The sequence below is a fragment of the Hyaena hyaena genome, unplaced genomic scaffold, assembly GCF_003009895.1.
Source record: "Hyaena hyaena isolate Hyena2069 unplaced genomic scaffold, ASM300989v1 scaffold_16, whole genome shotgun sequence".
Lineage (NCBI taxonomy): Eukaryota > Metazoa > Chordata > Mammalia > Carnivora > Hyaenidae > Hyaena > Hyaena hyaena.
The window spans coordinates 6,067,049-6,078,049 of NW_024080650.1; positions in this window are offsets into that span (position 1 = coordinate 6,067,049).

An 11,001-nucleotide genomic window follows, 5' to 3' on the forward strand; every position below is an offset into this window, starting at 1 on the left:
GGCTTAATCCTTTGACATTCAACAAAATTATAAATGCTTATTATGGGAGCACCTGGGTGGCTCAGTCGGTTAAGCATCCGACTTCAGCTCAGGTCATGATCTCACAGTTTATGGGTTTGGCCCAGCGTTGGGCTCTGTGCTGACAGCTTGGAGCCTGCTTCAGAGTCTGTGTCTCCCCTTCTCTCTTCCCCTCCCCTGTTCATGCTCTGTCTCTCTCTGTTTCTCAATAATAAATAAATGTTAAAAATAATTTAAAAAATTTTTAAATGCTTATTATGTTTTAGTGAATATTCAAGGCATTGGGAAATTAGAAGTTTGAAACAAAGATCAAATACTTGTTCTACTGCAAGTTGCCAGACAATAAATAATGCAAATGACTGCATTTCATAGTAATGTATTTTATTGATTCTAAACCACAGATATTTTCCCCTCACTTTTAGGATCTGAAGTCAGAATACATCCTAATTGATGGCATATCGTGGCTTAATTGGCATCTTTTCTTAGTGGTGCACAAAATAATAATGTTTCCACAATAACATGACAACCTTAGATTTGTTGAAATACAGAAAAGTTAAAAAAAAAAGTGATATGTTATGGGGGAAATCAAACCAGAAAGAAGGGTGAGGGGTATAGCTTTCAGGAGAAAAAGGGTATCTTTGGAAATAGGATGTCCAGGGAAGCTCTCAGAGAACATGACATTTGAAGACAGATGTGAGAGAGAGGTGGGTGACAGATTCATGGACATATAGAAGGAGTAACCACCAGAGTGGGGGAAACAGTCTTTCCTAAAGACAGGAAAATGCGTAGTGTCTTGTTGGACTGTTTAGAACAGAGATTAGAACGATCTGATAAATACCCATAAATGTTTGTTTCTATAATGGACATCAAACACTGGTAATGTACAGATACTTGCAGAATATGATGATTTCCAAGTATTTTAATTTCATGTACCTGTGGGCAGTGGTGATGCTAGGAACAGAAATGTGTAAATCAGGAAATCTTACTTTGCATCTCTGGTGTTCCAGACCTTATTTTAGGTGCTGGGAATACAGAGATATATTAAATGTGACCCTTGCACTCAAGGAATTCTTGGCTAGCAGAGAAAATAGAAAAATAACCACAATATAATGCTACTGAGTTATAGTCAGAGGTATGTGAAATGTATTATTATAGCCACTTAAGAAGGAACAATATCTGTGTTCATTCATATTCCTGTGAAGGTCTATTTCAGAGGGAAAGTAAAGAGCAGCATTTTGGACTACATCAGATCCTGATCTCTTATCAAGCCTCCTAAAGTCAAGGCACAATGGATTACAACTCATACACAGAACGTTCTTACGAAAAGGGACTCCCAAAATGGGCTGCTACCTTGAAAGTTACATTCCTGCTAATGTTATTTAGAAAATAATAATGCATCAAAAGGCTTAAATGATAGGACAAGCTAGCTGTCCAACAAGTGCAAAATGCCACTCTAGCCCAGCTTGTGATTCCTACAGTCTTCTCAAATGGATCTCTCCCTATCTTTTAAAAGGTAGAGCAGATGTGCTGAATCCCAGCTGGCCTTTAAGCAGGGCAGAGTTAAGGAATCAAGTCTCATGGTCTGGTTTCTCTCTCTCTTTCTCAGTTCTGATCTTCCCTATGTTACTAGAAAGTTTGTTTCTTCATTACAGAAGTTCAAATTGTCACCTTTAGTGGCTCCAGACCTTATGTTCTCTTAACTAAGTCCAGAGGAGAACAAAAATACCTTTCCCAAGAAGACCTGGGAAATACCTCATCCTCCTTTGTAAAGTCAGATATTGATCCCTAAATCAGAAATCAGTAGCGGATTCTAGAGTGCCAGAATCCCATGGGCTGAGTTGGAGGGAGGGTTTCCTCCTAGTGAAGCAGGATATAGTTAAAGAAAGTGGATGCCCGGGGTAGGGGGAGCAAAACAAGAGATGTCCCCTAAACCTCCTCTCAGAACATGAACCTGATTGATCATGACGCCAGTTACATCATGGCCCCCTGCCTCACATCTGGCTGTGGACTGACATATTCCTCCCCTTTTGTCCCCTCCTTACTCTTCTCATACCCCTGCCACTCATGCACACACAAAGAGACACACCATATAAACACAAAATTATTTGAATATTCTGGTTTGTGTATATCTCTGGACAATTTCCAAAGGAACAACGAAGTTAATGTCTACCTCTTTCCAGTTGAAAGAATTCTCTAGACATGCACTGTCTACTAGAGAAACCATCAGACTTTTGTGACTCTCGAGTACTTGAAATGTGGCTATTCAAAATTAGAAATACCAGATTTCAAACATATAATACAAAAATGCAAAGTACATTTACGTTTAATACAAAATATAAAATAGCTCATCATGGGGCGCCTGGATGGCTCAGTCAGTTAAGCGTCCAACTTTGGCTCAGGACATGATCTCACAGTTTGTGAGTTCAAGCCCCACATCAGGCTCTGTGCTGACAGCTCAGAGCCTGGAGCCCACTTCAGATTCTGTGTCTCCTTCTCTCTCTGACCTTCTCCCGCTCATACTCTGTGTGTGTGTGTCTCTCTCTCCCAAAAATAAATAAAATTAATAAAATAAAATAGCTCATCAGTATTTGTTATTGGTTCAATGTTGAAATGTTGATAATTCTGGATATACCGTTAAATAAAACCTATTCTTAAAATTAATTCTACCTTTTCTTTTCTACTTTTTAAAATTTAGCCTCCAGATTTATAAAAACAGAGAGTAGAATGGTGATTACCAGAGAATAGGAAAAGAAGAGATATTAAGTACAAACTTTCAACTGGTCAATATATAAGTCCTAGAGATCCAAAGCACACATGTAGACAACAATATTATATCATAATCATGAAACTTGCTAAGGGACTAGATCTTAATTCTTCCCACCACATAAAAAGATAATTATAAAACATGACAGAAATGCTAACTATTACTACAACTGCAGCCATATTACAATATATAAATATATCAAATTAACATATTCTACCTCTTGACTTTATACAAGGTTATATGTCAAATAGACTTCAATAGAAAATAAATACATAACAATTTAAAAATGAAATGTGGCTCCCAGAATATTTAAAACTACAACTGTAGTTTCCATTATATTTCTATGGACAGTGCTGTTGTGACATTTCTACAAGACTCGGAGCAGACTTTGATTTGGCTCTGTGGTTCACAGAGTATGGTCCCCTCCGACCAGAAGCATCAGCATTACTCGGTGGCTTGTTAGCTTTGCAATTGCTCAGCCCCTTCCCAGACTTACAGAATCAGCATCTCTGGGCAGACCCCTGCCATCTGTTCCTAACAAGCCCTCCAGGTATTTTTATTCAGTAGCTGCCCTGGTGAACCACACAGCTAGAAGCTTCTGGAAGTGCTTACTAGCGCTTCTGGAAGTGGAAAAATCAATCTTTGCAGAAGATCAGGTTTAGTAAATTGCTAAGCGATTTAAAATGTTAGTTTTCCTGTTTAAAATGTTGAAAAATAGACATGAATATTGAAGCCAAAACAAGCCATTTGAGCCCTAGAAGAAAGCCCCCTGGGGCGGGGGAGGGAAGAAGTAAATAAGTAGCCTGTGATTTTGGCTTAAAATGAGTGATTGAGCGATTTGGCATTATAAACTAAGATTTATTGAATTTCATTCTAAATGTTTGGTTCTAAACCCGAACCACACTCTTTGTAGTAGAGCATTATTACCAACTCCGTTTTACATTTAAGGAAACTGAGGTGCAGCAAGGCTAATTAGCTGGCTCAAGGCCACATCTGCTGGGGCCACAGCGAATCCAGCTGTAGGGCCCAGAGTCTGAACCATTGTACTCACAGTATTGCATAGGGTCCAGGCTGTATCTCAGCCGATCTATAAGGGAGGGTTGATTCTCTGCTAGTTCCTCCTGGCTGCTAGACTCGGTTGGGGACACTTACAACTGCACTCCTGCCAGGCATCACCAACTAGAGATTTTCATTTCATTGGGGTGGAGTGGTTTCAGGGGTGCGGAAGAGCCCCCAGGGACCTCAGAAACACGTCTCATCCGACATGAAGTTGATGAAGATGAAGCAGGGAGACACACGGTGGGATGAGTTAGCAGTAGCAAACTCGGGCTCTGGAAATTAGGCCAGGGCTTCTCCAGCTGCAAAGGTGTGCAAGTCGCCTAGGAAACCTTTTCAAGTGCAGGTTCGGCTGCAGAGCGGTGGCGGAGGCCAGACTTTCCGCAGCTAGGCGGGGGCGATGCCAGTGGTCCACGGGCCACACTTCAGTGTTGGGGCAGTGCACTGTGTGGATGCCCCGACCCTTGGGGCAGGTTTCTGGCCTTCAGAGTGGCCCACTCTCCAGCAGGCTAGCAATAGGACAGGATACCGAACCCAAATGCGCCCCCAGAACGGGGATTCCTGGAGAAGGCAGGCCTGATGCCCTGGGATGAACACCTGGAGCACCGCCTGGAGTTCTGGAAATTCTGGCCAGCTGAAAGGAAAAAAAAAGAAAAGAAAAGAAAAGAAAAGAAACACAGTGACCGCCTTGAAGCAGGAACCCCAGCGATGCCCACCCATTTCCCGTTCAGTCGCCCGCATCTCCCCGAAGCTCAGCCTCGCGTGCTCCCGCCCGCGCTGGTCTGAACCTTGCAAGAGGTGCGCGCACAGGCACCGCCCACTGCATCCCGCCCAGAGCTCGTGGCTTTCTAGGCCTCCGTGTCGGGTCGGACAGGCGGACGCGAGCTTCGCAGTGGCGTTTTCCCGGCCAGCCACCCCTTGCCGCAACCCTGACTCTCCACCCTGGCCCCCCTGTCTCTCTCCAAAGTTCCCAGTCCGAGGCCAGAATTGGACTTTAGCTGGACCCGGAACGAAGCCTTTCCCTCGCCCCCTGTGGCTTTCGCTCCCCCCCCCCCACCCCACCCTTACCCATAGGGTCCTTCCCGAGTCCTGTCTTCCCGGAGCCGACAGCGAGGCGCCGGCCGACGCCGACGCCCAAGGACCGAGGCGGCGCGGCTCCCGCACTCACAGCCACGCTGTCCCCGGGGACCCGGGACGCGGCGCCGGGCCCAGAACCGAAAAACGAGGGAGGGAGAACTTCGTGCTGGGGACGGAAGCGGGGGGAAGGGTGCGGGGGGGGTGGTGGAGCGGGATTCCAGGATTTTCTCTAAGATCTGTTTATGGCACCCTCACCCCCCACCCCCAACCCAAATCCGGCAGCCAGAGCCTCCCACCCGGCCCCGCGGCCATCCGGCGGGGTCCCGACGCGCGTGCGCCCTCCCGCAGCCCGGTCACCCGAGGTGGCGGCCCATCGGGTCGGGAGACGACAGGATCCATCAGCTGGCCCTGAGTGCGGGGCCCGCGGCGTCCCCCATCTGTGCGTTCCGCGATGTCACCCTGGAATGACGGCGCGGCGCAGCCACCGAGGCTCCCGACCCCTGGGTGGCAGAGGCTGGCGAACGTTGCCTCTGGTGGCTCTGCTGCTCTGGGCTCCGAGGCCCATTGGTTTGGCTTGGGCTTCCCGAAGCTGCGGTCGGGACCGTGGCTACCACCTGCACACATCCGACTCTTTCTCTAACAACTGAAACAGAAAACAAAACAAAAACGGCCGGGACAGTTAGAAACACGAAGAGCGTCCCGGGGAGGCACAGATCTGGGCTAGAGACGCGCGGTCCCCAGGGCGGCGGCGCCGCGGCACACCTGTGACGGTCAGGCTGCGGCGGAGAGGCCCGGGCGCCCCACAGCAGGGGAGGCCGAGGCACCCGCCAGTCTGCTTTTGAATTAAAAGATACCCATGGGTTCTCCGTGGAGAAATATCCGGAGGTTAATGTTATTTTTCGGTTTACTGCGCGGGATTTAATGTTGTTTATATTTTCAGGGGACTAAGAGGAGGGTCTCCACGGTGCTCTTCTGGCGTGGGGCTTCCCAGAGTTCTTACCCGGCTCTGTCCACCGAAGAGGAGACAGGGGCGCGACAGGCCACCCTCCGGAGCCGCCAGACAGCCGGTCCCCGAGGCCCGCCGGCAGCCTGGACCTAAACCCCGGGGGGATCCGCGGAAGGGGCGGCAGGTGCAGCGGGGGGCGCAGCGGCAGCGTCTGGGCGCGAGATTTGCTGCTGAGAGGCGAAGGCCCTCTGCGCCCTTCCTCTTCCCCAGATTGATTGATATTTTATTTTTAATTTAAGTTGAAAAATACCCTAACCTCACAGCGCTGGGCCCCGTGCGTCAGTCCACTACTCACCTCTGCGTCCGGGCCCAGAGCCCGCAGGGTCCCGGGCGGCCGCGGGTCCCGCCCGCAGAAGCCGCTTCCTCCCGGTGCTCGCCCGAGCTGTCTGCGCGCTAGTGCGGCCTCGTCTGCCATCTAAGCTTCGATCGCCTCTTAGCAGAAGCCGTTTTTCGTCTGGGAAACCTGGCGCGGGTCCCAGAGTTGTTCGGGGACCGAACTGCGGCGTGACACCCGGGCCACCCCTGGCCCCGCAGCTCGTGTCCTCCGAACTCCCCTTCTGGAAGCCAGCCGGCCCGAGCGCTGCGGGGGCACTTCCCTCCCGGGCGGGCACCGCGCTGGCGGTTTGGTCAGAAAGAAAAGGAAAGCGATGCCTCTGTAACCTGGTCTCCTCTCTCCCCCAAGTTCAGCAGCCTACTCCCCCCTCCAAGTCTCCCGACTTTTCTCGGGATGGAGAGGCCCAAGGATCGGAGAGCGCCGGGGGTCTCACCGCCCACCTGCCTCGCTCCAACGCCGCTTTTGGCAAGACTTCCTGCGGCGCAGGAGCTGCGAAGAAGGTCGCTCCAGAGAGGAGACAGTGACACGCTCTCTGCTTGGAAAGTTCTTCCTCCTTCTTCTAGTGCCAACGACCCTCCACGCCCAGACACAAAAGCCCCGCAGGTTCTGTCGCTGTGGCCGACTTTGCTCACCCCCAGCACCCTTGAAATTGATCCCCCTACCCCCGCTTTGGAGCCGGTGTAGACATCAACTTTGCAACTGGGCCTGGTTTTTCTGTCCCATGTCTGTACCTGGAGGAGCTGCGCCAATGTGTCAGGAGTCCAGCCCAGGTGCCAGGATCCAATGTCTTTCTCAGGTTGAGGCCTTTGCAGGCTCTGGGCACAGGCAGCTGGGCGCCCGCAGCAGCGCGCATCTCCTGCTCGGGCAGAAGCTCCCAGGTCTGGAGTCTGCAGTCTGGGCGCCAAAAGCTCCACACCCGGAACAACCAGGCCCTACTGCATCGATGCCACCCAAAGGTACTGACACAGGCCACAGGCCATGCGGCCTGACCAGTGCACTCTTCTTCCACGTTGAGACAGTACGCTTTAATAATGGAATCCCCAGCATATTTTTCCCTAAAGGAGTTGCTCAGATCACTTCCCAACTAAGGTCACTCAGAGCACTATGTTTCCTCCTGGAGGGATTGCTTTAGGAAGGGCATTTTCGAAGCTACTGCTCTGAAATTGTCTCTGGTCATAATTAGCATATTGCTTCCTAGACTGCCGTTTGAGACACCGTTGCAATACACCAAAGACTTCTTCCTTTTTCCCTTTCTTGGTTACTGGAGCATCTTTGCAGTGTTCTCACACAAAAGTCACAGACATATCCCAAAGGTACAACATTACACCTGAGGGCGTTCAGAACTCCAGCTCTGTCCAGCAATGCTTCCTTCAAAGCACAACAGACTGGCTAAACCATTCTCACCCTCTCCTCCCAAAGGCAATTAATACAAATTGTCCTTAGTCCCAACACACCTTCAAGTGGTAACTTCAAATAGGCAATTAAAAGAGTAGTTAACTGGGGGACCAGGGATGCCTGTAACATGATTTTAAGAAATTGCAGCATCTTAGAATTCAGGTAGCAAACTATTTCAAATGAGCCACAGCTTGCCTGACCCTTCGACGCATGGAGGTAGTGTTATTTCTTGCAGAGGAGCACTCCTTAAAAAGTTAAAAAATATATATCAATTGACTCCTGTTTTTTTTGTTTTTTGTTTTGTTTTGTTTTGCAGAAAAGTTTCCTGCCCCCCGTTAAGCTTTCCCTCACTGCTAGGAAAGCAGAGAGGACTGTACTCCAAGGCCTAAAAACGTATGCATTGAAGCTAGTGGTAACTAACTTAAAACAGGTTTAAAAATGGCTAACTAATTACTGCCTCATTTGCTACTGAACGTTTCAGGAATGATTACCAAGCCTTACCATCTGCTTACTCAGGGTTTGTTTTATGGACTTTGTCTCCCCCTTCTCCCTTGTATTCTCTCCTATGTGAAGTCATTTATTCTAAATGAACCCATAAAAGGACATTTCCTAAGAACTTAGCATGAATATACTTTGCCAATGAAAGGGTTATTTTATTATTCTGATGCTTTGTCTCCTCCACTGGTTACCCTCATTGTAGAAACAGTTCTTGCTTCATTAAAGTAGGTGCTGGAGAGAAAGGATGAGGGAAATCTTACCAAGGTCATGCAAGCTGAATGTGTCAGAGACACGCTTCATTTTCTCATTCTTTGCAAATATTCTAGGGTTTGGAAGCTTCTGCACAAGATACTCTTGTGTACACTTATTTTTCAGTTCCTATCCCAAAAGGGTTTCTATCCTAGAAAGAGTTTCAAAGGCAGTAGATAAATTAAATGAAATAAGTATTCAGTGATATGCTAAACACAAGAAAAAGTTTTGGTAAGCAGCAATTCTGGCTTAACCTGTCTGTGCACCTTGTCCAGTTTAGTTAAATTATCCCTGCTTCTGTTATCCGTGCGTGCTTCCATTGTGTGTGTGTGTGTGTGTGTGTGTGTGTTAGAAGGGTTGGGGGATAACAGGGCCAGAGTCCATTTTTGCATTGTACTGTATGGTGGACTGAAACATCAACAAGCCAAATTTCAGCTGTAACAAAGCTTAGCTTTCCCCCTTTGAAGCTCACAAATATGGTTTCTAATCAATATTTTTTCTGATTTTTGTAATCTTTTTACTTAATTCTACAACTCCAAGTCCATTGTTTGTGTGACTAATTATAAAGAGATATACCTAACAATTCGAATATTTAATTTTATTTAGAATAAGGTTTGCATATGCCATTTTTTCATATACCATATGTAGGGCATATTATCAAATAAAGACGTTAAATAGGGACTATAAACTATTGTGAACTTCTGAGTCTAATTTCTTCTTTAATGTAAATGGATAAATATGGAAGGGTAAAGAGTTACATCTTTCTACTGGCTTTCCTATTTAATATATATTTCTTCCATTGGCAATGCCAAGGGCAATGCCCTTCTTTGTCTTCTGGTCAATCTGTCCATGTTTTTCAAGACCCACCTTCTCCAAGAGGCCTCTTTTGGTCAGTTCTACCCCACCCTGGGATGGCTGTCTTACTTTACCTTTCCCTGTGTGTCTATGCCCACCATGTGCCACACAACTCTATATCTTCATGTATCTTCTTGTTTTCTCCCAACCAAACTTAAAAGTCTAGACACACAGGAACCTTTTCTTCCACTACTGTGAAATAGAAACCACCCAATGGCATATGATTCATTAAGACTAATCCAATAAGTAAGTATACAAATTGAAAAGAATCCTTTGAAGGACATAGAGGATCTAGAGAAGATTCCAAAGACAACATGCATGGGTTACACTTACCCCTGACATTTGTTTTTACACCACCAGCAGCAATGATGAAAATTGGCACAACCATTATCCACAAGAGTGTACCTGTTTATGTTAGTTTCTCCTACTTTCTCTCCCATTCAATAAATGAAGAATGGAACAAATTTTGGAAAACTTTGTTACTTTCTTAACATATGATTTAATGGTAAGTTTTACTTGCTCTTTGCCAATTTCAGAGAAGTGAAGATTTTTTAAAGCTTGATTGAAAAGTTGTTTAATTAATGTAGGTGAAAGTTATACGGAAAGTGATCCAATTCTTATTGTAACATAAGACTCACTGAGGACAGATTAATAAGTTAAGGGATCTTTGTAAGCTATCTCTAGGATTAAACACCTAAGAGGAAATTTAATTATGTCTTGAGGATGATCCTTCCAGGAAGAAAGAATTAAAACTGCTTCCTTTTTTCTTTTAACTCTTAAAGTACTCTCTGCTGTCAACAAAGAGATCATGTATGTCAGGTATGGAAAGAAACCATTTCAAAGGAACCACCATTTATTTATAATGAAATCAATAATCAACTACAACAACTTAAGATTAATGACCCGTGCTACTTCCCATCTATTTTTTCTTCCTAAAGCAGGTAATCGTCAATTAATTCTGTTGACCTTTTAATAATCTATAAATTAGGACATCTGCAATGACGTATCACAAGAAAAATTGTCATAATCTTTTACAGACATCTCTTCTACTTCTATAATGGTATTCGTTTATCTTTTGGTCCCCAGAGCACCAAATATAGTGCAGGTAATAGGTATTCAGTTAATGTTTATGATGAAATTAATTTGTCTTTTGTTTTGAATGATGTTCTACTCATCAGCTCACTTGGCCTAACCAGCCATCCCTGTAAGTATTATTCCAACTTTTAGTTGAGGAAAATGATAATCTGTACAAGGTCATAAAGGTAATAAATTGTGAATATTAAACTAAAATCTATCAATTTCTTTCCCTATTAAAATACTGGAAGGAAAGATGGAGGGAGAGAGAATATACATGATTCATAACATAGGTCTCATTGTTTTAAAAGTTTTTATAGTGCTACAGGAAAACGTGTAATAGCAATTGCTAAGGTGACAAATTCTAAGGCATGTAAATTTTGCAAATTGCAATCATAATAATAATTGACTTTTAAGAATCATAATTTGGCCTCAGTCCTTCTGTATATAGACATTTATGCAAAGTTCTTGAAAAACAACTTGAATGAAATATAACAGATAAAAATGAAGATATAAAACATAGTATTGATTTAACTATTACTTTGTAATTTGAATTGCTATTGATATAATTAGAGACTTTGGGTTTCAGCTTGTTATTTGGTAATTGGGTAAAGATTTTGTGGAAATGAAAATATAGTATTATGGAGCCAAAGTATTATGTAAGGAAAAATGAAG